This window comes from Miscanthus floridulus, chromosome 5 (assembly GCF_019320115.1).
Source record: "Miscanthus floridulus cultivar M001 chromosome 5, ASM1932011v1, whole genome shotgun sequence".
NCBI lineage: Eukaryota > Viridiplantae > Streptophyta > Magnoliopsida > Poales > Poaceae > Miscanthus > Miscanthus floridulus.
Genome location: NC_089584.1, coordinates 64,686,378 through 64,714,374, shown reverse-complemented (window position 1 = coordinate 64,714,374; position 27,997 = coordinate 64,686,378). Strand labels below are relative to the sequence as shown.

Here is a 27,997-nt window from a genome sequence, read left to right as displayed (position 1 = left end):
TTCCATTTTAGGCTTTGTTTGGATACGTATGTATTCATCTTAATCCACATGTATTGAAGTGAATTAGAGTGAAATTAAACAAAGTTCCGTTTCAATCAACTTTAACACATGTGGATTGAAATAGATACACATGCATCCAAGCAAACAAGACATTAAAGTAGAGGTCCCAATACCAATTACCAAATATGGCTCAGCAAATCACAGCTACACAAACGGAGATACATAGACGGTTAGACCCCGTCCTTTTTGGGCCGGAGGAGGTCATCATCATCAACTCATCATCTCTCCAGATTGTTAGCCGGAGCTCACCTTGAATAGATCAATGGACGACCTGTTATGGCCGTACTCCCTCCTTGAACTCATGAACTCCGGCACCGTGAAACTCCGGTACCGTGCAGGCTTTTCTGCTGTCACCAGCTCCGGGAGAGGCCCAAAACGGTCGGAATTCCCACGTTTACCTGGATTGAAGAAGAGGGCAATCGACACCCTGGCATCTTGTGTGGAATTGATGACCACCCTGTGCTCCACGCTTTTCAATCCATCATTGGACACCACCTGCTTGTAGGCACAACAGTTCACTCGTAATTTACTAATTTATATAAATACAAATAAGTAGTAAGGTTTTGGACGTAGACACATTCTAAAAAATAGAACTTCGTCTAGTAAAAAAAAAGAGTTTTGCTCCTGTGGTCCTCTTTTCAAAAAAATTGCACGGAACTTAAAGCACAAGGGTGATTAGTTATAATTAACTAGCCAACATGTCTATGCGTTGCAACGGGATCCAATACGTAGTGAGTTGTAGCACGGGGCATGAGTTCGTATCAAAAAATTAAATGAACTTAGTGGTAAAAATCTTTGTTTCTTAAGAAGTCAAAGATTAAAATGGATGTGATCTCTTCTTTATTGTTTGTTTTTACTCTTATCATATTTATTAGAACACGAAAAACCAGGTAGAGAAAACCATGAAAACAAAATCAGAAAAGTCAAGCTAGTGTAAAAAACATCCGGGAGAAAAAAAATTCTGAGCATACTAAGCCAAGTAGAAAACAGTCATGACAAAAATTAAAATATACTTTAGAAAATAGCCACTAGAAAAAATCAGAACATATTCAGAACCAAGTGAAAAGCATCCAAATAAACGTAAAGCAACACGTACTCTCGGAGCAAGTTAAAACGGAGAAACCAAAAAAGTGAAAAAAGAACAGAAAAGAAACTAAACAAAGAAATTCTACCATTCTTTCCTCATTATTAGCTTTCTATTTTTTATATTTTTGCATTTGATTAAAATTCATATTCCGGTTACTCGAAGTTAGAGAGATTTAATTGGATTAAGATTTCTAGTTGTCCATATTATTATATATTTTCTTATTTGGATTAAGATTCCTATTCATCCGAAATCAAAGAGTTCTAATTGGATTATGATTTCTATTTATATAAACAGAAGGGCTATATGTGTTTTTCCATGTTCACAAAGTCAGATAAGAGATGGTCAGACTAAAAAAAAAATAGGTGGAGAGAAATTTTATCTCTTTATTATTAAGTATAGATATAGATTTTGTTTTAATCTGGATTGGGCCGGTCCTATCCGTGTCCAGAGAAAACCCAGCCCACATTTTCAGAACCGTAGTAGCCTCATCACTTCGTGTAGAAGCCACGCCTTCCAGGATGCAACTTCGATCTTGCCATGCTTTTCTTTTGAAAAGACTCCCCCAGCCTCGGCGCCGCCGCCACCCCACCCACCCCACAGATTGCCAGCCTAGTTCCAAATCCCATCAAACCAACCTCAGATCCGCATTCCCTGGTGCCCGATCTACCTTCCCGTGGCAGTTTTGAGGTTCATCCACACCTCCACGAGGCGCATTCAGTGGAGAACGGCGACCCACCCGGTGCTGCTGTTGGTGACGACGAACGCGAAGACGGTGAAGGCGAGGTGGAGCAGGAGGAGGACGAGCGCGAGGAGGTAGAGCCTGAGGAAGCAGGTGGCGTGGCTAAGCACGCTGGCGAGGCCCGCGAGGGAGAGCACGAGGAGGAGGACGCCCAGCGCTACGATGCGCCGCTCGAGGTTCCGCTCGCAGGTGGACGCGCGGTGGCTGTGCGAGACGCCGGCCCCCAGCGTGATGATGGCAACACCCAGCACGCCCGCGTTGTGGGGGACATCTAATTATTTGCCACTTTTATGGAGTCCGCCTCTCTTATTGCCAACTTTATGGTGGTAACTATAAAAATATTCTAAAAAATAGTAACTCGTCTAATATTTTACCATTTTTGCTGACGTGGCATGCCAGATCAGTCAGCCAGCTTGGAAACGGGCCGTTGACGCTCGAAGACCGAAGGCAAAAGACCATTCTGCCCCTGTCGTGTATTACTTAACAAGCGCCGTCTCCTTCCATCTGTTCAGTCCACTCGCTATTTTCCCGTCCCTCCCCTTTCATTTCCCATGGCGGCGCGAGCTCGAGGCGGGCAGGCAGGAGCTCGATGGCGGCGCCAAGTCGTAGGACGGCACGACGCCTACAAGGTTAGATCTACTTCCTTCTTCTACCTACGCGCGGCATATGTGAATGGGGGGATTCCTGGTGCTAGGGTTTTCTAATTTTCGTGTGTTAATAGTAGGATTCGGATGTAGAGCAAACCATTAGCCACGATGGTGTTGTCTTCGTGCCTCCCGTGGTATGTTTCATTGTTATGGCATGTATGTGAGGGGATCCCGTATGTGAGGGATGTCCTAACTCTCAATTTGTTTGTTTTGCTTGTCATTGTCAGGATTGATCCTGGCAATGCTTTTTGAATCTATGTTAGCGTTGATAAATACACTTTGGTTAACGACTATGGAGTGGTTGACCTAGATGCTCAAGAACATGACCTGTGGTTTGACAGTAGCAATGTGTACACACTGAATGGCTTTGTAGATGATATGGCTAGCAAGATCATTTGGGGCCGTAGTCAGCAACTGCTTATTTGGGGTGTTGACATTGACAGTGGAACAGAGTGGAAGGTTACTAGCAATGATCAATTTGAGGAGATGATAATGTCTAGGATAGATGAGAAGGTAATGCATGTTAGTTGTGATGTTGTTGAGAAAGATGCAGTTGGTCTGAATGATGTTATTAGCAGAGCAAACAAAGGTGGGTCTTCTACTATTGCTGCCTAATCTAGTGTGACAAATGCAGGACATGCAGAAGGCTTAGGTGACACTTATAGTACTCCTGAAGAAGGTAGAGCTGAAGAAAATGTGGTTGATTGGAACCCATTGACTATATTGGCTGATGAGAACTGTGATGGTGAAGCTAATGCTATGGTAGATGAGGATCAAATCTACTGAGGCTTTTGGAATTCAAGGCAGCAGATGAGGCTCCTGCAGATGAGGTTCCTATTCCTAACATACCTGCTGATGTGGAGGATGAAATGAATGAGGCAACAATCCCTGTTAATGATGACCTAGGAGATAAGCCAATGTTTGGTTGGGATAGAGACAACCCTGACATGAGTGTTGTGACACTGATATCCTTGCATGGATGATTTTAGGATGGCAATTAGGCAGCATGCTATTATGAATGAAGTTTCAATTGGGGACAGAGAAGTTTGACAAGGAGAGATTTAGGGGCTACTGCAGTTCCAAGGGCTGCCCATGGAAAATTAGAGCTAGGACACAGAAGGATGGCAGTGTCAGGGTACCAATACTAACACTTTTTTTTGTCCTTTGGATGTAACCTTATTTCTGATATTTGCATGTTGTATATGAATTTATCTTAACTATTTCTGACATTTCTTCATGTATGTGCAGATCCAAATCAATAAGGGTACCCACAAGTGTCCTTCAAAGAGTAGAGTTCTTGGGAGGATGGTATCCTAGAAGTGGATTGCTGAGAGGGCTATACCACTATTGAAGGAATAATCCTGAGATGGGTCCCTAAAGCTATGAAGGAAGAGTTAGAGAAGAAGTACAACATAAAGATTTCATATCAGACTGTATTTTATGGGAGACAGAGGGTTGCAGATAAATTATTTGGTAAGTAGGATGATTGTTTTGATTATTTGTTTAGATTCAAGGCTGAGATTGAGCTTAGGTCTCCTGGTAGTGTAGTTGAGATAGATATAGTTACTGTGGAAGGCAAGGTACACTTCAGTAGATTTTTTTGTGCCTTCAAAGCAAGTATAGATGGATTTAGAGATGGCTGCAGACCCTATATTAGTGTAGATTCAACTGCTCTCAATGGTGAGTGGAATGGCCACATGCCTACAACCAATGCAATAGATGGCCACAATTAGTTGTACCCAATTGCTTTTGGCTTCTTTGATTCAGAGACCAAGGATAATTGGACTTGGTTCATGGAATAGTTAGGGAAAGCTTTAGGGCCAATGAACCACTTGGCTATATGCATTGATGCCTACAAAGGGCTAGAAGCAGCTATAAAAAAGGTTTTCCCTGGAGTAGAGTAGAGAGAGTGTTTCAGGCATCTTATGAAAAATATGAAGAAAAGGTTTACAGGAAATGCCTATGCCAAGTACATGTGGCCAGCAGCAAGGGCATGCACAGTAGAGAAGTTCAATAAATTGATGGACAAAGTTATTGAAGCCTATCCAGGAGTTGTTCCATGGTTGAAGGAACATCACAGTTTACTGTGGGCCAGGAGTGGATTCAAGGAAGAGATCAAGTGTGACTTCATAAATAACAGTTTAGTTGAATCTTGGAATGCATGGATCCAAGCACACAAAGATCTACTATTAGACATTCTAGCTGATGCTATCAGGCACAAGACAATGGTACTTTTTGATAAGAGAAGGAAGATATCCAAGGCCCTAAAAGGATTCATACTACCAGCAATAATTCATCAGCTAAATGCAGCCTCAAAGGGACTAAACCATCTGAAGGCAACTAAGGGTGGACCCAACCAAGCAGAGGTGATAGTCATGTACAATGATAAAGTTGTCAAGAGGCATGTTGTCCACCTGGACCAACATGAGTGTACATGCAGAGAGTGGCAAGTGAGTGGCAAGCCCTGTCCCCATGCACTGTCAGCCATAACAGCTGAAAGGCAGCCAAATATGAAGCAATATGTGGATGTGGCTGAAAGCATCTAGGCCCCTTATTGGGTTTTGGTGATTAATGATAATATAAGATTACTATGACTAACGTGTGTTTTGCAGAGGCAATTAAGTTAGGTCATGGTAATGGAGATCAATTGGGCAATCGAGGTGGTCATACCCCTACGATGGAAATCGTTTCGATTTTCAAAGGATGGACGATAAGGTTAAGGATGACTAGTTCTAAGTGTCGATTAGAGTTGGAGAGACACTTAGAGTAGTTTAGGGCCTTGTTTTTCCTTTGGCCATACTATTAAGGGGGGTATAGACGGATAGCTTGACCTAGATGAGTCTAGTGAGTTAGGTGTGGTGCACACTTGTTAAAACTAGCACTAGGTAGCTCCACAACAGCCCTATAATCCTATAGAGCAAACTTCATTCACATATGTTCGAGAGTTGGAAGTGAATGGAGGGTCAAATGCTGACCGGACGTTGGCTCCGGTGCGACCGGACGCTGGCCGCAGGGTCCGATCAGTTCATTTGATCAAGCAGATTGCGTTCGGTGCGACCGGACGCTGAGTGGTCAAGTGACCGGACGCTGAGGACCAGCGTCCGGTCGACTCCAGTAAGGTTCCAGAGAAGGAATTCTATGATTGGACGCGACCAGTCAGTACTGACCGGACCCTGGGGGTTCAGCGTCCGGTCGAGTACAATAAGGTTCCAGTGAGGGTTTAATGCGACCGGACACATCCGGTCAGTGGTGATCGGACCTTGCCAGCGTTCGGTCAACACTTAATCACTAATGTGCAGGTTGAACTGACCGGAGCGTCCAGTCAACATGACCGGAGCGTCCAGTCACCCTACAGAGGCTCATAACGGTTCGTTTTTCAGGCTGCCTTATAAATAGAAGCTCCACTCGTGTGTGGAGTTACTTTTGCTCATTCCAACAGCTGAGAAACACGTTTGTGAGTGCCAAGAAGAGCAAGGTCCTAGTGAGGTGATTGAGATTTGAGAATCCAAGAGAGTAGCCTCATTAGTGAATCAAGAGTAACAAAGTGTGCATCCACCGTTCTCATTAGGCTTTGCGTGGTCAAGTGAGAGTTCGTGCTTGTTACTCTTGGTGATCGCCATCACCTAGACGGCTTGGTGGAGATTGGGATCTTGGTGATCACCCGGTGGAGCTTGTGGGTGACCCAACTCATGTTGTGAGCGGTTTTGGGATGATTCACCGCGACGGAGTGTCGAAGAATCAACCCGTAGAGAGTACTTGATCCTTACGCGAATCAAGGGGGAGCTACACCCTTGCGCGGGTGCTCCAACGAGGACTAGTGGGGAGTGGCGACTCTCCGATACCTCAGCAAAACATCACCGCGTTCCTCTCTCTCTCCCTATTTACTTTGAGTATTTACTTTGAGCATTTACTTTGAGCATTTACTTTGAGTATTTACCTTGAGCAATTCAATACTTGTTGTTACATTCATAGAATTGCCTTGCTAGAGTAAGTTTAGAACATAGGTTGCAAGTCCTTTGTGCGTTAGATTAATAGAAACACTTTTCTAGAGACAAGAGGTTAATTGGGCTAACCGTAGGCTTTAATTATTGAAAGGAAATTTAGAATTAGCCCAATTCACCCTCCTTTTGGGTATCTTGATCCTTTCAATTGGTATCAGAGCCTCGTGCTCACGTTTTTACGCTTAATCGCTTAGAGCAAGATGTCTCACGGGGATGGACCCCCTCCTATCTTTGAGGGAGGTGACTTTCCATATTGGAAAATCCGCATGGATATGTACTTAGAAGCTCTAGACGTTGGTATACTTAGAGCCGCCACACAAGGCTTCCCAAAACCTCGGGATGCTACACACTTACAAGGCGATGAGGTTAATTATGAAAAGTGGAATGCAAAGGCTCGAAACACCATCTTTAGAGGCCTTTGCAAAGATATGTTTAACCACGTAAGGAACCACAAAGACGCCCATGCACTATGGTCGGATGTTTGTGCGCTCCATGAGGGAACCAAGAGTGAGCGTGAGGAACGCTATCATCTTATGATTAAAAAGCTAAATTCATTTGAGATGCTTCCCAAAGAATGTGCTAATGAGATATATTCATGTTTAAATGTTCTTGTAGAGGAAGTCAATGGGCTTGGACTTACTCAAATGTCACCATCCGACGTTGTGAGAAAGATCTTGAGTGTCCTCCCCATTGAACAAATATGGGCATATTGTGACCGTGCTACACCAAGGTGATCTTTTCACCGCTACGCTGACACAAATCTTGGGAAAGATCAATGCTCATGATATGTACATGCACATCACGCCATAAGATGGCTCATCCTCTACCAAGAAGAAATAGAAGGACAGTAGCATTCAAAGCTAGCCAAGACAAGGTTAAAACAAGACTTGAGTATGAGAGCTCAAGTGATGAAGAAGATCAAGATAAAGATCTTGCTCTCATGGTGAAGAAAGCCACCAAAATGCTAAAGAAGCTAAACAAGAGTGGCATCAAGTTCGACGGCAAGAAGAAGAAGTTCTTCACAAGCTCTAGAAGAAAGCCAATCTCCAAAATGGATTGCTTCAATTGTGGTGAACTTAGTCATCTAGCACATCAATACCCCAAGCCTAAGAAAGACAAGTTCAAGAACAAGAACAAGGGCAAGAAAGATGACTCAAGCAAGTAATGAATATAAAGATGAGAAGAAGAAGAACAAGCCATACAAGAAGAGAGATGGCAAAAAGAGGGACTTCCACAAGAAGAAGAAGAGTGGAAAGGCCTACATCGTCGGTGATTAGCTCACGGATATTGATTCATCTAATGGATCATCCGATGATGATAGTGACAATAAGAAGGTGGCCGCCATTGCTATTGATCTTCCATCTTCACCGCTACCATCGCCATCATCCTCTACACACCTATACCTTATGGCCAAGGGTGAACGCAAGGTAACTAATAATCATGATAGTAGCGATGATGAGCAAGCTAGTGATGATGATAGTGATAGCAATGATGATGATTCACCTTCATATGATGATCTTGTCAAAATACTAAGATAATACACTAAGATCATTAGAAAGAGTAGAGCTAAAAATGAAAAGCTTGATGCTAAAAATGATTCACTCTTAGCTAAATACGATACATTGGAAAAGGCTAATGTTGAGCTTAAAGAAACAAATGATGCTATATCATCCAAACTCAAGGAGCTCAAATCTTCTAAGAAAGAGCTTAAAGATAAACATGATAAACTTGAGTGGGTGCACAATGAGCTCATTACTAGCCACAATAAGCTAAAAGATGAATATACAACTTTAAAGATCAATTATGATACTCTTATTATTGCTCAAGAATTTCTACCAAATGAGCCACATGATGCTACTAACCATATTGTTAAGATTGATATAGCTACATCATGTGATGATTTAATTGATGAGAGCATTGAGCAAGGATCTAGTGGCAAAGGTAAGCAAGTGGTTGAGTGTAATGACTATGTCAAGCTCAAGAGTGATAATGAGAAGCTCAAGAAAGATCTTGAAGAGATCAAAAGTCACAACGCCATTGTGCTAGAAACTCTTGATCATGATGAAGAGTTGATCCTTGAGAATAAGAAGCTCAAAGAAGAAAACAAGAAGCTCAAGGAAGAGAAGAAAGATGATGCTCTAAAGAAAGAAAATAAGAAGCTCAAGTTGGAGAAAGAGCATCTCAAGATTGGATTAAGCAAGTTTGCTAGAGGCAAGCATCTCCAAAGTGAGCTACTCATGAACACCGTCATAAAGATGGATATAAGTGGCATTGGATATGTGGCAAGTGTAGAGAAGAAGGCTCAAGTTCAACAACAACAATCAAAGCCAAAGCCAAAGTCAAAGAGATATTTTGAGTGTGGACAAGAAGGCCACTTTGCTCATGAGTGCCAAACTCCACCGCCACAACCCTTGCCCAAGCATACTAGACCATTTACCTTCAATGCTCACTACATGCTTAGAAAGGATTCTAGTGGAAAGATGAAAGTCATGTTCTTAGGACCCCTAACAAGAATAGGCCTAAGAAGATTTGGGTGGCTAAGTCACTTGTTGAGAAGGTGAAGGGCCCTCAACAAGTTTGGGTTCCTAAAGCTTGAATCTCTTATGTGTAGGTGAACTACAAGACCGGTGGAAGTCATTGGGTTATTGATAGTGGTTGCACTCAACATATGATCGGTGATCCTCGTATGTTCACCTCACTAGATGAAGAGGTAGATGGACAAGAGAGAATAATATTTGGAGATAACTCAAAGGGACAAGGTTAAATGGATTGGACAAAGTAGTAATATCAAATGATCATTCCATCTCCAATGTGCTTTATGTTGCTTCATTGAGTTTTAACTTGCTATCCGTTGGACAATTGTGTGATCTTGGCTTCCAATGCTTGTTTACCGAGAAGGAGGTTGTTGTATCCAAGGTAGATGATAATCAAGTGATATTTAATGGATTTAGATACAACAACTTATATCTAGTGGACTTCACCTCCGAAGATGCAAATTTGAAGACTTGCCTATTCACCAAAATAACACTTGGGTGGCTATGGCATAGAAGACTTGCTCATGTTGGGATGAGCTCACTCAAGAAGCTTATGAAGAATGATTTGGTGAGAGGGTTGAAGGATGTGAAGTTTGAAAAGGACAAGCTTTGTAGTGCATGTCAAGCCGGCAAGCAAGTTGCAAATACCCATCCAACAAAAGCTTTCATGTCAACCACAAGAGTGCTAGAACTCCTACATATGGAATTTATTTGGACCAACAACAGACAAGAGTTTGGGAGGGAATCTCTATTGTCTTGTGATTATTGATGACTATTTAAGGTATACATGGGTATTCTTCCTTCATGACAAATCCGAAGTTGCATCTTGCTTCAAGAAGTTTGCCAAGAGAGCTCAAAATGAATTTGAAGTGAAGCTCAAGAAGATAAGAAGTGACAATGGAAAAATTTTGACAACACAAACATTGAAGCTTATTGTGATGAAGTTGGGATCAAGCATGAAGTCTTCGCAACTTATACTCAATAAAATGGTGTAGTTGAGAGGAAGAACCAGACTTTGATCACTCTTGCAAGGACAATGCTAGATGAGTATAACACCCCCTGAAGCTCCATGGGCGGAAGCAATCAACACCGCATGCTATGCATCAAACCACCTATTCCTTCAAAAGTTCTTTAGCAAGACACCTTATGAGTTGCTCAATAGGAAGAAGCCAGACGTCTCCTTCTTTAGGGTGTTTGGTTGCAAATGCTATATCTACAAGAAGCGACAACACCTAGGAAAGTTCCAAAGATGTTGTGATATTGGTTTTCTTGTTGGTTACTCATCAAAGTCCAAAGCATATAGAGTATTTAATCATGCCACCGGCTTGGTTGAAGAAACATATGATATGGAATTTGATGAATCTAACGGCTCCCTAAGGAGCACATGAGAATCTTGATGATGTAGGTGATGAACCATTAAGGGAGCCTATGAAGAATATTCTGGTGGGAGACATCAAGCTAAAAGATGATGAAGATGATGTACAAGTCATTGATCAACCTTCTTCATCAAGTGTGCCCCAAGATAGTAAAAAAATGGGAGAGTAGAAAATGAAGATACTCATATCTCCCATGAGCAAATGGTGGTGCAAGCACAAGATGTTGATGCTCCACAACCACCCCTCAAGTGGTCAATAGAAGAAATACACCTCTCCTACAAGATCATCCACAAGATCTCATCATAGGAAGTCCATCAAAGGGTGTAATGACTCGATCTCAAAAACTTGCTTCATTTATTGCTCATCACTCTTTTGTCTCTTGCTATGAGCCTACCAAGGTAGAAGAAGCTCTTAAAGATCCGGATTGGATCAATGCCATACATGAAGAGTTGAACAACTTCACTCGCAATAAAGTTTGGACTCTTGAAGAGCGGCCAAAAGGTGCAAGAGTCATTGGAACAAAGTGGGTGTTCCACAACAAGCAAGATGATCAAGGTGTTGTTGTGAGGAACAAGGCAAGACTAGTTGCAAAGGAGTTCTCCCAAGTTGAAGGTTTGGATTTTGGAGAGACCTTTGCACCGGTTGCAAGATTAGAAGCCATCCATATCCTACTTGCATATGCATCACATCATGAAATAAAACTATATCAAATGGATATGAAAAGTGCATTTCTAAATGGCTTTATTAATAAACTAGTCTATGTTGATCAACCTCCCAGGTTTGAAGACCTTAGATATCCTAATCATGTTATAGGTTGTCCAAGGCACTATATGGGCTTAAGCAAGCCCTAAGAGCTTGGTATGAGCGCCTTCGGGACTTCCTCATTGAGAAGGGCTTCACCATTGGAAAGGTCGATACCATACTATTCACCAAGAAGTTTGATGTGCATATCTTCATTTGTCAAGTATATGTTGATGATATCATCTTTGGATCATCAAATGAAGACTCATGTAAAGAATTTAGTGAATTGATGTCGAAGGAGTTCGAGATGTCCTATGATTGATGAGCTTACATTCTTTCTTGGTTTTCAAGTCAAGCAAATGAAAGAAGGCATCTTCATCTCTCAAGAGAAATACACAAAAGATCTTCTCAAGAGATTCAAGATGGATGAATGTAAGCCAATCAAGACACCAATGCCTACCAATGGACATCTTCGACCTAGATGAGGGAGATAACCCGGTTGATCAAACTCTCTACCAGTTCCATGATTGGTAGCTTATTATATTTAACCGCATCTAGGCCCGACATCATGTTTAGTGTGTGTATGTGTGCTAGATTTCAAGCTAATCCTAAGGAAAACATATTTAATTGCCAGTAAAAGAATCCTTAGGTATCTTAAGCATACACCAAGCATTGGCCTTTGGTATTCCCAAAGGAGCTATATTTGAATTAGTTGGCTATTCTGATTCGGATTATGCCAGGTTGCAAAGTTGATAGAAAGAGCACATCCGGAGGGTGCCATTTGCTTGGTAGATCACTTATGTCTTGGTCCTCCAAGAAACAAAATAGTGTGGCTTTGTCCATCGCCGAAGCAAAATACATTACCGTGGGTACTTGTTGTGCACAAATATTATACATGAAACAAACTTTCCTAGACTATGGTGTAGTTCTAGAAAAGGTACCTCTTTTGTGCGACAATGAAAGTACGGTAAAACTTGTAAATAATACGGTTCAACACTCTTGCACCAAGCACATAGATATCCGCCATCACTTTCTAAGAGATTATGTTGCTAAAAATGATATATCACTAGAAGGTGTAAGAACCGAAGATCAATTAGCAGATATCTTCACTAAACCACTAGATGAGGCTACATTTTGTAGATTATGGAATGAGCTCAATGTACTTGATTTTAGTAACTTCACTAAAAATTGAGCTTGTGTTGTCCCTTGCATTCATTGTAATATACAACATGTTTAATTCTTGGTAATGCATATAGGGCTTGTCTAACATGGTTAAGATAACCGCCGAAAAGCGTACGAAGAAGCTTAACCTTGGATCAAACTTGACAAACAACTAGATTTATTTACAAGTATTGCGTATGCATGAATGTTGTTTTGTCATTTTGTTCCATTTGCCCTCTTATTGCCTATTTTCTTAAAAAGAATTATAGCCTAAGGCAAAATATTTTGAAAAATATGAGGGTTTGAGAGAGGTCACTCACATCAGTCCCAATTGGTGTTTATTTGGATCTTATTCTTGTTGAGACTTGATTGGGAATAGGCAGCGTGAAGGAACATTGAAGATTTGCTGGAAAAGAGTGACTGGACGCTGCACCGGACTCTGCAGTCCAGCGTCCGGTAAGTTCACAGGAGGTGAACAGAAGCTGAAGAAGTGACCGGACTTTGCGTTTGGGTGTCCAGTCAGGAAGGGTTCCAGCGTCCGGTCGATTTACATGGCGTTAAAGGCAACTAACCGGACTCTGGCTACATCCGGTCATGGACCACCGGACACGTCCGGTCACGATTCTAGAGGAATTGGACCTCTCTGGAATCGACCGGACGCTGGGTGGTAGCGTCCGGTCGCTACCACCGGAGCGTCGGTTAGTAGATATCGTGCGGCATCAGGTCTCTTTCCTGTTTTCTATTTCTGATCTGCTGGGGGCCACTATATAATGTTGCGTGCTCTTGACCTAACCTATCCGCCATCATCGTCGTACGCCCGTGCCCCAAGCCGAACGCTGCTGCTGCCCGCACGCGCGCCGCCGAGCCCCGCTCGCCTCTGCCCACGTCGCCATGCCCACACACCACTTCCCCGCACCAGCTCGTCGAGCCAGCACCACCGCTAGTCTGCGCGCATGCCGCAGGCCACCCGCGCGCACGCCACCGACTGCTCCCGTGCTGCCAGCGCCCTATCTAGAGCCGTCGCCATGCCCGCTGCTTTCCGACAAGCTCTAGTGTCCTAGCTCCACCATCAGCCCTCATTGCCAAGATTCACTGCTGGTTCTCATCCATTGCTCAGCGCCGATAAGGCCATGCCCTAGCATCCTCTTCGCTTTGATCTAGATCGGTTTCAATGCTTTGACCTAAATTGCAACCAGGGCCATCGATTTATCGTGAACCCTAACCCTAGCGGTCCTGGTGTTCCCCCCCGCGTGTCACTTCTCTTTTCATCAGATCGCCATTTCGTCAGGTAGCAAGCCAGTCGATTCAATTTCATACCTACATTGCTTGCTCTCATAGGGTTTCACATCTATTAGATATATCGTATTTACTTGTATATCCTTCTATTCCATCGTGCAGTGAGTCGGTGCCGTTGAGGTGTCAATGACAGTTGACAGTCAACTCGGAGCCAAGCTCGTGAGTACGGATCAAGGCCAAGCCTCGAAAGTGTTAGTGGACAGTTGGTCTTTTCAGCGGCAGTGGTTCTAGTCAGATCATATGGCTCGCACCAAGAACATTGGTGGTGGTCCAAGAGATTATGATCGGAGGCCTCCACCTCGCTTGCCCATAGGTACTAAAGGGAAGGTGACGAAGAAGACTGCATCAAAGATGCGCAAGTACCCTGATGCAGAGACAGCAAGAGCAGCAGCAGTTGCAGAGGCCGTAGAGCGTGCCTGAGAGAGGAGGTGCCCATAGTAGAGTTGTCATTGCAGATCATCTGGCACCAGACGCACAGGGCAGACTTAAGGAGATTGAGCGTCTTCATGGTAGTCCATCTAGGATTGTCATGATGGCAGGATGACGTCTTCCCATTATAGATCCTCAGCCTTAGGGGGAGTCACAACAGGAGTCACAGCCAGCAGAGCCTCAGCCAGCTCAGGAGACACAGGAGGGACAACAGCCACAGCAGACTCAGGAGGGCCAGCAGGCCGAGGAGATCAAGGAGACCGAGCAGGCACTCTAGCCACAGCTACACCGCTCTGGTCGTACCAGTGTTCTAGTCCCACCTAGGCTAGCTACACAGCATAGGGGATCACGCCCACTGCCCAGACCACAGGGTCCGCCTCTAGTGATCCACCTTGACTTGAGGGCCGCCATGGCCAAGTAGGTTCAGCAGCTTCGCTTTGTGGAGTTTGATGTGTGGTTTCCACCCAGGAGGGATGAGAAAGCAGCAGAGGGTTTCCACATGCCACTGCAGGAGGATTTCTACAATGCATATCTGAACAGTGGGGCAGTTTTCAGATCTCAGTGGGTTTGTAGCATTGAGGCTATTGTCGCAGTAGCTGGAGAGCATATTCGCCCCTACCTTGCTTATCTGCCGGGGCTGATAGATTTGATTGGACGGACTGGAGTATATGTTCCATCTTGGGTTCGTCAGTTTTATGCTTTGCTCTACATTGACCCTCACCATAGATTTATTCACTTTGTATTTAGAGGCAGAGACTATAGGATGATGAGTCAGAGGGCAAGGGAGATACTGAGGTTATAGGAGCAGCCTATCAGGTTACAAGAGGTATGTTATGGACAGCAATAGCCTCCTAGGCGCCCTCATGGTGGTTTGGTGCCCCCCTACAGATCTTGTGCGCCATTGCTTCAAGGAGCCCTTTGGTGAGGGGTCGAGGAGGAACCCCAGTGACCTTACTCCTATAGCTTGAGTGCTAGAGGCTATCATCAGGAGGACACTACTTGCCCAGGTTGGGATACAGAGAGGGCTTGACTCGCCTCTAGCTTTGGCTCCTCAACGCCCTGATGCAGCATACCGTGTTCGAATATTTGGGACCTCCTTCTATCAGAGATGGAGGACACTATAGCTAAGGGCTTCAAGGGTCATAGGACAGCTTCCATATGCACATTGGATCACATTCCTTATTCTTAAGGCTGTGCAGGTTAGGACACCAGAGATGATTGTAGAGTACAAAGGTGCCACCACAGAGTTTTCCATATTATAAGTATGTCATAGAGGATCAGACATAGTACTCCATAGGCACCCACTTAGCCTCGCCTGTCGTCTAGATGTACCAGAGTCCGCAGCTCAGCAGGACAAGATTATCAGAGGCATAGCCGCTACTAAGGAGGAGCAGCTTGAGGCTCAGGAGGAGAGGAGCAAGTCCAGTGATAGTTTGGATGATGACTACCTACCTATTCCTCAGATGCCTTCATGCAGACATGATGCAGAGGCCGACTAGTTCTAGCTTAGCTCCACCTACACCGCAGACAGACCCCGCCTTGATTGCTATTCTTGAGCGGATGTAGTAGGATTAGGCACAACAGGCTCAGGAGACCGCTGCAAACTTTGCATAGTTTTAGGCTCACCAGGACGAGTTCCAGTGACAGCAGTAGGTCCTCCAGCAGCAGCAGCAGCTTATGGGATTTATGCAGCATGTAGCAACAACACTTGGGGCTCCACAGTCACAGCTTTCACCCCTAGCTTGCTTAGCCTACCACCACTACGACGACTCCAGCAGTACAGCCCAGTGGGCTTCAGAGTCAGGGATAGCCTCCAGCTCCGTTTGCTTCTCCCACAGTACAGGTGTCCCAGTGGTTATCCTCGTCAGTGGTTGCCCCGCAGTTCACACCATATCACACTGGGCTTCTCACCAGATCAGTCACCCTCGCTATTTGTGCCTGACACGTCAGTCTCCAGGAGTCTTGGAGCATCAGTTTAGCAAGTTGATAGGGATGCCTACACCGCCACATATGTATGCCCTAGGTCCCTCTACAGCAGCTCCTATCACCGTGACTACTCAGAGGCTCCCTTCTTCTATCGCATCTTCAGATCCTACGATAGACATACTAGCAGCATCATAGGCAGCACCTACTCCTAGCTCAGACCCAGACCTCTTTAGCGACACTTCCAGCCACAGAGGGTTAGTCAGTATAGAGCTCCGGGTCAGATGATGATGGCACCCAGTTTCAGCTTGCTCCTCGTACCTCAGCGCATGGCTCGTCCACTGCAGCCCTGCCGACCGACCCTTAGGTTTTGGTGTTTGACGCCAAAGGGGGAGAGGGTTCGAGTATGTAGACTCAGGGGAGTGACTTTTAGGGGGAGCCTAGTTACTATTAGTCTATTATATACATTTGGAGTCTTATTTGTGTGATACACTATTACTTTTATGCATTCATGTGTTTACCTTCATGCATACTATTATATTTATGTGATAGTGATATCTACGTGATTGTGATATATGACATGTGTGCTCTCTACTTTGAATTCCTTTATATGTCATATCATGCTCATTTGATTTTGCTTCCGCGCCTTACTCCGATGCAAATGAGCTTCACCACTTGTACTCATGCTTATTTCATATCTTTTGAGTACATCAGTGTTGGCTTGGGTCATATAAGCTTGCCTAACCTTTTTGTTCTTATTGACAAAAGCTTATATGAACCAAACATGTCAAAAACCTCACTCTTTCACATACTCGAGGTGGTATTGTCATCAATCACCAAAAAGGGGGAGATTGAAAGCATCTAGGCCCCTTGTTGAGTTTCGGTGATTAATGACAATACAAGATTACTATGACTAACGTGTGTTTTACAGAGGCAATTAAGTTAGGTCATGGTAATGGAAATCAATTGGGCAATCGAGGTGGTCATACCCCTACGATGGAAATCAGTTTCGGTTTTCAAAGGATGGACGACAAGGTTAAGGATGACTAGTTCTAAGTATCGATTGGAGTTGGAGAGACACTTAGAGTAGTTTAGGACCTTGTTTTTTCTTTGGCCGTACTATTAAGTGGGGTATGGACGGGTAGCTTGACCTAGATGAGTCTAGTGAGTTAGATGTGGTGCACACTTGTTAAAACTAGCACTAGGTAGCTCCACAACAACCCTATGATCCTATGGAGCAAACTTTATTCACATATGTTTGAGAGTTGGAAGTGAATGGAGGGTCAAATGCTGATCAGACGCTGGCTCCGGTACGACCGAACGCTGGCCGCAGGGTTCGGTCAGTTCATTTGATCAAGCAGATTGCGTTCGGTGCGACCGGACGCTGAGGACCAGTGTCCGGTCGACTCCAGTAAGGTTCTAGAGAAGGAATTCTGCGACCGGACGCGACTGGTCAGTACTGACCGGACCCTTGGGGTTCAGCATCCGGTCGAGTACAGTAAGGTTCCAGTGAGGGTTTAATGCGACCGGACGCGTTTGGTTAGTGGTGATCAGACCCTGCCAGTGTCCGGTCAACACTTATTCACTGGTGTGCGGGTTGAACTGACCGGGGCATCCGGTCAACATGACCGGAGCGTCTGGTCACTCCGCAGAAGCTCATAACGGTTCATTTTTCAGGCTGCCTTATAAATAGAAGCTCCACCCGTGTGTGGAGTTACTTTTGCTTATTCCAACAGCTGAGAAACACGTTTGTGAGTGCCAAGAAGAGCAAGGTCCTAGTGAGGTGATTGAGATTTGAGAATCCAAGAGAGTAGCCTCATTAGTGAATCAAGAGTAGCAAAGTGTGCATCCACCGTTCTCATTAGGCTTTGTGTGGTCAAGTGAGAGTTTGTGCTTGCTACTCTTGGTGATCGCCATCACCTAGATTGCTTGGTGGTGATTGGGAGCTTGGTGATCACCCGGCGGAGCTTATGGGTGACCTAACTCATGTTGTGAGCGGTTTTAGGTGATTCACCGCGACGGAGTGTCGAAGAATTAACCCATAGAGAGCACTTGATCCTTGCGTGGATCAAGGAGGAGCTACACCCTTGCACGGGTGCTCCAACTGAGGACTAGTGGGGGGTGGCGACTCTCCGATACCTTGGCAAAACATCACCACGTTCCTCTCTCTCTCCCTATTTACTTTGAGTATTTACTTTGAGCATTTACTTTGAGTATTTACCTTGAGCACTTCAATACTTGTTACATTCATAGAATTGCCTTGCTAGAGTATGTTTGGAACATAGGTTGCAAGTCCTTTGTGCGTTAGATTAATAGAAATACTTTTCTAGGCACTAAGGGGTTAATTAGGCTAACCGTAGGCTTTAATTATTGAAAGGAAATTTAGAATTAGCCCAATTCACCCCCCTCTTGGGCATCTTGATCCTTTCAGTGGCCTACTCAGTGCACAAGTTCCAAGCAGCATATGCAGGAATGATTCCTGTCATCACTGATAAGAGCTAGTGGCCAGTAGTTGAGAAGGGATTCAAGCTTCTTCCACCAATTGGGAAGAAAAGAGGACTTGGGAGGCAAAGGAAGAAGAGGGTTAAGGGATGCCTGGAGAGAAGTGGCAAAGCCACAAGGCAGGTTACTTGCAAGGGCTGTGGTGAATTAGGCCATAGAAGGACCAGTTGGAGGTGCCCACTAAGTGGCACCAAAAAAGGTAACTTACTAACCTACCTTTGCTGAAATCCTTTCACCATTGTTAACTAACTTAATGAAATTGCAGGAAGAGGACAAGAAAGACAAAGACCAAAAAGGGGCCAAAGAAGGGTGCTGACAAGGAGTATGAACCTGCTCCAGCTAGTGAAACTATAGTAGCACCACCTGAGCCTTCACCAGCTCCACCACCAGCAGCAGCCACCTGAGCCTTCACCAGCTCCACCAGCAGTAGCAGCACCATCACCAAGGACTCTAAGAACAAGGGCAGTAGTAGCAAGGGAAAGAGAGGCAGAGGAAGTAGCAGCAGTGGCAAGGTAAAATCTAAACTTAAATTGTGACTCAGGAACTTGCCATCTCAACAACAGCTCACTAAACCACTTTCAAATATAGGAGGTTGAACTTGGAAGCTCCACAACCCCTTGAAATGATCATTCTAGAGGCTGAATCTCTGCCAAACCCTGCACCAGCCAAGAAGATGACCCCTAGGAGGAAGCAACTAGCCACAAAGGTGAAGAATTCTTCTGCCAAGGGAAACTGATGAAGCAATGAATCCTTGTGATCCATATTTTGGGAACTTTGTTATGTCATTGAAAGGTGCATGAACAACTTGTTATGGTATTGTAAGTTGAATGGACAACTTGTAATGTATTGCCTTATAGGCCTGAACAACTTGTGATGACTTTGCTAGGGTTGTGTCATGTATGCAGACTGAACTTGCTATGTTTGTGTCATGTATGCAGACTGAACTTGCTATGGTTGTCAAGAGCATATCAGTGGTCTTGTAGTGATGATTTTTGGATATCATGTACAAGTGGAATAACAAAAACAATATTCCATTAACCATTCAACATTTTCACACATATATGCCCACTGATTGGTCAGACTCATACTGAAACACAGAGCTCATTACTCAACTAAGATACAGCTTGAAGTAGTTCAACTAACAAACAAGGGAACTAACAACTAGTGAAACATACATAGCTCCAACCACTACACTAGCACCCATGACCAAGCTCAAAGCCTTCACTGCACCAACCAAAGCATCCATCTTCACCTCCATTGAGTTCTTCTGCACACGCACCAGTGCCCTTGAATCAGCTTCTTCCTCTACTACGCCATGTTGTTCTAGATTCATCACAATCTTCCCCTGGTCCACCAATATGGCTAGGTACTCTCGCTGCCACTCAAAAAACCTACAAGATCCTGGAACCTAAACACATGGAAACATATTTGATGTGACAATCGATTCAAAACCCTAACAAATCGGAACCCAAAGAATGTGGCTTACCCCTTGCATGTTCCTAGGACATTTGAAGAAGACACGGCCCTTGTTGCCTTTCTCATCTGTCTGGGCCACTGAGCTCGAGCACCCTCTACAAGCCCACACTCCTCAGCACATGATGAGGGGGAGCCCTGTCTGCCTCCCGAGTGGGTACTCCCCTATCCTATCCGGTAGCTGCGGATGCCTATTGCGCGTTGATGAGCTTGCTCGACGGGACATGGTGGCTAGGGTTGGGGAGGGCAATGGAGGGGCGACGGCGACCAAGGACGGGGAGACGAAGGAAGAAGAAGAAGTGCGGAGAGAACCGTTGGGACTGAGCAGATGGGAGGAGACGGCGTTGTTAAGCAATACACGACGGGGGCAGAATGGTCTTTTGCCTTCGGTCTTCGAGCAGTCAACGGCCCGTTCCCAAGTTGGCTGGCTGATCTGGCATGCCACGTCAGCAAAAATGGCAAAATATTAGACAAGTTACTATTTTTTGGGACATTTTTGTAGTTGCCACCACAAAGTTGGCAATCAGAGAGGCGGCCTTCGTAAGAGTGGCAAATAATTAGATGTCCCACGCTGTGGAGGCCCAGCTCCCGGCAGAGCTGCCGTCTGAAGCCCAGCGCGAGGGGCCGCTGCCTCCGTGCGCCTAGGAGGATGCCCCCGTCGACGGCGCTCCACTCACGCCGCCGAGGTGTGACTCCACCGTTGCCCGCACGGTGCAGTCAGCTCCGTCGCCCGCTCCTACCACGAATGCCCCGCCGACCACTCCGCCACCTGCGCCGTCGGGGCCCGAGGTTGCCGCCGTTGCCGCAGTCGTGATGCATGCGGCCACCGACAGCTCACTGCCGTGCGCAGCCACGATGCCGCCGGACTCCACCAGCCCCTCCTCGCTCTCATCGAATGCGTCCCCATTCTACCCAACTCCCTCCTCCACCGGACCACGATAGCATGGAGTCCGACGACGACCAACCCATAACCTACCTCGATGCTGTTCTTCGTCAGGCGAAGCCGGTATCGGTGCCCCCACCATGCACCCAGCCTCATTCAGCAGTGGTTGGAGGCCAGGGTAGTGCAGACCCTAGTCGGTAGGGACGTGGCCGACGGTCGAGGAGATGCTGCCGACCGCGCCCCCAGCTGGTGCCTTGCTTGGCCTGTGGATGGCCGCGTCCCCATCCGCCAACGCCTTGGATGTCGTGGACGGATCTCTGCCCCTAACACTGATGGGTGGTGTGAGATTCTCCAATGGCAGTAGACTCGACCTAGTCTCCTGTGGCCGCCTCTACCAACAAGTAGCTTCCGTAGGCCCGAAAGATCCCGATAGAGCTACACAGTAGATGATTCAACTACCTTTCCTACTAACACCGAGTAGCGACCTGTCGGTTGTCACCACGTTGTCTGCACTGTTACGGCTACGGCTACCGTCACCTCGCTAGGGATTGCAAGTGGCCCAGACGTGCGGCGGCGACAGCGTCAGAGGTAGGGGGTGGTGGCTCACGGCCCTCCCTGCACGTGCCACATGGTAGCTCGGACTGGAGCTGTGCAGGTGGCTATGGAGGGGCACCAACGGCTTTTGTCGTCGATGCCAGGTGACACCGGAGCAAGCTGCTGAGGGAGATCAACATTGCCGCGACTGATAACGTCACTACTTCTACTACTGCACGCTGCTCCCAAGAGTTTGATCCGCTCGCGGTGGCGCTGTGCGAGGGCGTTGGTCCTCCCGTTTGGGTCGATCCGATGCTCGATGAGCTCGTTGCCTCGCTTGAGCTCACTACCTCGCTTGTCGTCAGTGGATCAGCGGGTGCTTCAGCACTTGGGCGCCCGTCTACTCCGACTACGGTCTCTCTGGAGGTTTAGGCATTGTTGGCGCACCCATTCGCCACCTCGGATGGTTCAGCTTAGCTTCATGGATGCTGAGGCGCTGGGGTTGGATGGTGTTGATCAGGCCACCTACCTCTATGCCGACTTCTCCTTCGGGCCTCGCTAGGGAGTTTGTTAGGCGCGTCTCCGCCCCGCTGAAGACTCCCAACCTCAAGGCGCCACCTCGACGCTGAACTCATTGCTCTTCGTTGTTGGTCACCATCTGTCGTAGCAATGCATTTGGTGGCAAAGTGTGCCTCTCGGACCCCTAACGCCACCCTTCAAGCAGCAGAAGATGCTTGTGTCCAAGTGGGAACCCACCGCCTCACAGCGGTCGGATAACCAGGTAGTAGCAGACTTCTAGCGGTCTTTCCAGGGCTTGTTTGACTCCGCAAAAAAGGCTGCACTTCATGCGCTTATAAAGTTCGATGTGGCGGAGTTCGAGTGTATGTTCGAGAGGCTTGCTAGTCTCGTTGGCACCTATCTAATTAGTTGCATAACTTTTATGTAATGTAATTTAAGTTAGGTTTATTTAGGTTGTGTTGGCTTCCGTCTTTCCATAATAATTTATGGATTACCTGGCATGTTGTAATGAAATACCTGTCACGAGCACACGCTCATGGAAAAAAAACAGAGACAACTCCAAATGACGGATCGGACAGGCTGCGTTCTGGCAGCTGAGTCGTAATGAAGGCAGGTTCGCCGCCGATGCCGCCCGTCCCGTCCTGCCTGCCGCCGCTGGTCGCCTGTCCCATCTGCGGCCGCCGTGCTGCCATCATCGTCAGCCCTATCTGCCGCCACCGTTTGTGAGCATTACGAGACCAGCGACAGAGCGGGGGATGCGAGACACGGAAGGCCGTCTGACCACTGGTGCCGCGACCACTGGTGCCGCGGCCATCCGGCGTATGTCCGCCCTCCTATTCCTACGACAAATGACCAGAGTCGCCTGACTAAGCTCTGGTACTCGATGGGCTGGGCTGGGCTGGGCTTCGTTTGGACAAGGATATGGCCGCCTCAATTCAGATCAAGACGAAATTAATTATAATTAATAATCCTAGTGCTTTTAAGATCCATGTAAATTTTTTAAAGAGGACCACCAGAGCGGAACTTAAAAACAATGCTTCCCGAGATAATACACATTATAGGTTTCACATGCAAAGATGAATAGAATGAAAACCAAATGAATTCAATTATCTCAGATCACCCGTCGTTGGTGTGGTTTAAGGTCTATTTGGATGCAAAGTACTTTTGGTGTTCAAAAACCTTGGCCATGGTTCGCAAGATGCGTTATTTTTCGAGTGCCATAAAGTACTTTGATGTAACAAATCTTGTAGTTTTGAAAATCATAGTGTAGCTAAAACTCTACTCTTTTTGGATTTTAAAATTCCACTCTAGTACTCCTTTTTTTTCTGAACTATGGCATTACTCGCCATATGGTCCTGTTCGGCTTGTTCGGTTTCTTTTTTTTCAGCCAGAACGGTGTTTTTCAGCTAGTTTCAGCCAAGTTTCAGACCAGCGAACGGGGTCATGGGTTCTAAAACTGTATAATTTTCTAATACCATGGTTTATTAATACTACATCTTCCCAAACAGGTCCTAAACGTGCAACTTAGGCTGAACTGTTACACTGTTATGCAAGGTGTCTATGACACTACAAGATTTAAGTGCAACACATATATATGCAAATATATCTTTCTAGGCTCGTAGCAGACTGCTTAAGTTGCTTGGTAAAATGGACAACACTTGGCTTTCTCTCGTATCTAATAATCGGGGCGTGTGGTATTTCTACGATACCGTTGCAGGATTTGAATTAAAAAAAATGTAAAACACTTTTTTTTGAAACCAGATTATTTTAAAGATGTAATTTGTCAAAATCTAGTTCAAAGTTACAGTAGTCTTAAACAAAAAGCTGTCTATTTGCAGTTTAACTTCTTACTCTAAACAAGTTGACGGATGGACGTATGCAACTTATAGCAATGCAAAGTAAGTAAAAACCACAGCAAGGGAGAAATCTTTCAGAAATGTCCATTGAATTACGAGGAGCGTCGGTTTTGTTTAGTTTCCTTCTAAAAACCGCCTTGTGTTAGCTTAAGCGAGCCTAATTCCTTTCTCCTAAAGTAGGTGCTTGGTTTGTTAACCAGCTTTAGTTGGTCACATTCTCTTGTTTAACGGGTAGAGAGCGTGCCACACAAATTGTCGTCACATCTGTGGCGACAAAAGCGTTGACGCTTATTACTATAGTCTCTTGTCCCACTCTCGTCAATAGAGCACTTTGTATAGGCATCCTTGTAATAGACTCCATTTATTAATATAACTGTACAATTATAGAAAATAAAGCACTTGTCGTATAAACTTTGCCACAACTAACCTAAGCTGTGATTACTAACTAAACACATCAAACTTTTTTATAAAGTAAGGAAACCATAGGGGTTCGTTCGGTTACGGCTTTAGAAGGCCAGGAATCAATCCGGTAGTGAAAGCTTACATAAATTAAAGTAACAATCCGGCCAGGATTTCTTCCCAGAGCTCATTTCTGGTGAAACGAACGTGGCCTAGGTGTGGTTACACCTAAGAGTAGATTAGCCTTTGCGCCCAAATAAACCCTAAATGTCGATTAGATAGTCTTCCTAGCTAGCTTATTATGTCATTTGATTGTTCTGATTTACCATCTTAAATAGAAATATTATTATAGCGAAATACTATTATCTTTGACTTTTTTTATGGTAAGTGCAACTGTATTAGGATATTACAGTGTCGAATAAAATGTGTGACTGTGAAAGCATTTTTCAATGCAAACTATACATATTGTTTTATATTCCCAAGCTACATATTTAGATAGGTCTTCAAGATAAAAGTTTTGAATGTTTGACAAAATATTGATTGAGGCATAAGTATGTTTGATTGGTGGGAATATATAATTTATTAATATGGCTAATGAATTTATGCTAATTTATGAATTTGTTTATTATGGTGAAAATTGTACTAGTTAGAGGAAGCGGGCAACAAAGATGACACCTCCTTGCATTGTAAACATGAACTTCAAGGTCATGGTTTTGTACCAAATAACGTCTTGTGAAAATTTATGTAGCTCCCAAGGTGCTGCAAACATTTGTTGGTCAATATGATTCACTAGGAATGATTCGGTTTTTAATAAACGATCACCAAAATTATTTTTGCAGGTCTTATTCAAGGCAACATATTGGCTTCGGTTTTGGGTTCGGTTGCAACACACTGAGGACCAAATGGAGGCTATGATGTAGACAGGTCATCTACTAGAGTGGAGGGCACTACACTTCTTCAACTCAAATGCATGGGCTTTTCTTTTTCAGATCGATTCTTACGCTTGGAACTTCTTGGTGTGCAAGACATTTTTTATTTTATAATAAGTGTGGATTGATGCCTCTTCTTTGAAGAGGGCTGAAGCCGAAACCTTAATTTCATTATCTGAAAAAAGGAATTTGCACGCTAATTTAGGCCCTCTTTGACAGGAGCGGAGACGGGGCTAACCGCCTAGTTTTGCATAATCTTGGCCGGTACATATCATTAGTCCTCACTAATTAATAAAAATTAGAAGTAACAAATCTTCTCAAACAATTGTAGGTTTTTTTTTCTTAAATACATCTCTTGATTGAGAACCGTGACTAGGGGGCTCATGTCGGATTTTAACTCTAGCCTACCCCAACTAGCATAGGACTAAAATGCTTTGTTGTTGTTGTTGTTGTTATTGCATCTCTTGATTGTCTAATATTAAGTGTCTAAATAAAATAAATATGACGTGAGTCTATTTTATCTTTAATCTAGACAATTAGCATTTATCTTAGATGACGAGATTAACAATGATTTATTATAATGTTTTTAGCCAACATCAAAGTTGATAGTTTTCAAGCCGACATCAAGATCTAGCCGTGGTATCATATAATTTTTTCGACATGTGGTGAGCTAGCCCCCCCCCCCCCCCTATATTTGAATCCTAGCTAGGGATGACAATGACACCAGTGGGCGCCACACCTGTTAGGAGGGTTCGGGTGTAGCATCGAACCCGCGGTGTCTTTGGGTTTGGGCCAACTATGTGTCGGATCATGTGCGGGTGTCATATTTCACCAATGGGTGATCCGTGGGTCTGAAACATATGTTTTTTTTTCTATCCCCCTCCTATTAGAAATCTAGAGCTAATGTTTGCCGCAAGACTATGTAAAGCTTAGGATGATTTGTATATACTACATTATCTACATAATATGTATTAGACTATATTTAAGTTGGTGTGAACTTCTGATTTATTTTTTTAATGAGAAGCTGATAATTATGTGTTATTTTTCTCTCCAATTTTATATTTTTTGTAATTTTTTCATTGTATGTTAGCTTCTTATTAACACAACCACGGGTGACCCGAGACCTGTTAAAGGCGGGTGTAGCCAAATATGGCGGGTGTCATTGAGGGTGGATTTTTACTCCACCCACGTCTTACCTGACCACTTGTCATCTCTAATCCTGGCTCTGCTTCCTGCTCTTTGGTGCCGTACTGGCGAGGAGCCGGAGGCGCACCAAATGGCCAAGGCAGAGGAGCGCTTTTGGATGGGTTGGAGGACTAGCCGAAACCGTTTTATCGGACGGACACATACGGAGGTGGAGCAGCGATTTTGGTGCATCTGCTCTTGCTCTGTCTTCTGCAGCATCAGAACTAGAGACAGTGCGGCACCAAACGGCCTCGTAGCATCCTTAAGCCCGTTCTCTGACTCCTGTTGGCTCAGCTTATTAGCCGTTTTTTTTTCAGCCAACGAATAATATTTTTCTCTCACAATAAATCAGTCAACAGTACTTTCAGTCAGGACTTATTAGCCAAGCAAACAAGCGTAAATTATTATTTGAAGAGCTATTTAAATAAAAATCATTCTTATCTTTTCATACTTCAACAACTGTTGTATATCTTTGTGTACTCTAGAGGAGCCAATCTCACTCTTTATTTTTAGCCGGTGAAAAATCCAAAAAATTAAAGAAGATGTTGGAGAGCATTTTTAAAAAATATATATATTCCTATCAATAAGAAATGATATAGAGAGGATTATTAGAGTTGCTCTTATACATTTTTTTGGTTTATGTGGTGAAAAATTATATGAGTTAGAGGAAGCATGTAAGGAGGACACCTCGTTGCTTTTAATTAATCTACTCCTAGTAGAACTTAAAATATTCGTTTTTATTAGTACAAGTAGTATATTTGATTTGAGATCATCTTATAATTGTTTATTTGCAAAGATAACATAAGTTAATGGCATATTCTAACTGCTATACGAACACCAGATAAGATTGTATTGTACCTTGAGCAGGTCCCCGATGTTGACCAGAAACGCGCCTGGTGACCGGCACCACGTCGACCCACTCCCCATCGTCGCGGCGGACCTGCAAGCCACCAACTCCGTCCTGTGCCAGCACCGTGAACAAGCTGGGGTCGGTGTGCTCGAGGCTGCCGACCACCCGCTCCTGCTCCGGACACGGCGGATAGTAGTGGCACACCATGAGCCACCCTTCCACCTGCATCGCCCGCTCCAGCCGCTCTGTCCCAACGCCGAGCGCCTCCGACAGCAGCCCGGCCATCTCCTTCCCGAACGCCGTCAGCGACCGCTGGTACTCCTGCAGCACGTCCCGGCAAGCCGCGGGTAGGCGACCAAGGTCGGGCTCCCCTGGGCCGAAGCGGACACGGAGCGTGTCGCGCCAGGGGAGGAGAGGAGCGCCCTGCTGTGGCGCGATGGGGATGGTGGAGTAGGTGACAGCACCGCCGACGGGCTCGATTGAGTAGAACGCCGAGCGGACGGCGCGGGGCTGCTCGTGGAACGCCCTCACCGCGGACACTGCGGAGTCGACGATGCCGGCCGGGACGCCGTGGTTGATGACGTGGAAGAAGCCGCACGAACATGCCGCGGCGCGGACGAGCGCAACAGTGTCCCGACGCGGGAGGGAGAGGTCGACGGCTGGGATGGCGAACGCCGTGGTCGTGGGTGACCGCGGCGATGGCGAGGTGGGCATGAGGAAAAGTGGTGGTATTGCGTTGACGCCGGACTGGACGAGCCCGCACACGCCGACTCGGGACTGATGGAACACGGCCACCGCGGCCGCGGTGTCGTAGTCCTCGGCTGCAGCCATATCCTTGATGGCCAAAGCTAGCTTCTTCGTGCTGTTGCTGGA

At 45.3% G+C, this 27,997-nt stretch overlaps 1 long non-coding RNA gene and 1 pseudogene across 1 annotated transcript; one reads left to right on the top strand and one right to left on the bottom strand.

Moving 5' to 3' along the window:
* Positions 1-10: 10 nt before the first annotated feature.
* On the bottom strand, positions 11-27,997 carry LOC136452258 (1-aminocyclopropane-1-carboxylate oxidase homolog 1-like; annotated as a pseudogene).
* On the top strand, positions 1,396-18,973 carry LOC136452259 (uncharacterized). Its single transcript, XR_010758795.1, has 5 exons — positions 1,396-2,515; positions 2,611-2,667; positions 3,782-4,006; positions 18,426-18,695; positions 18,762-18,973. It is a non-coding gene; the product is annotated as an uncharacterized lncRNA (long non-coding RNA).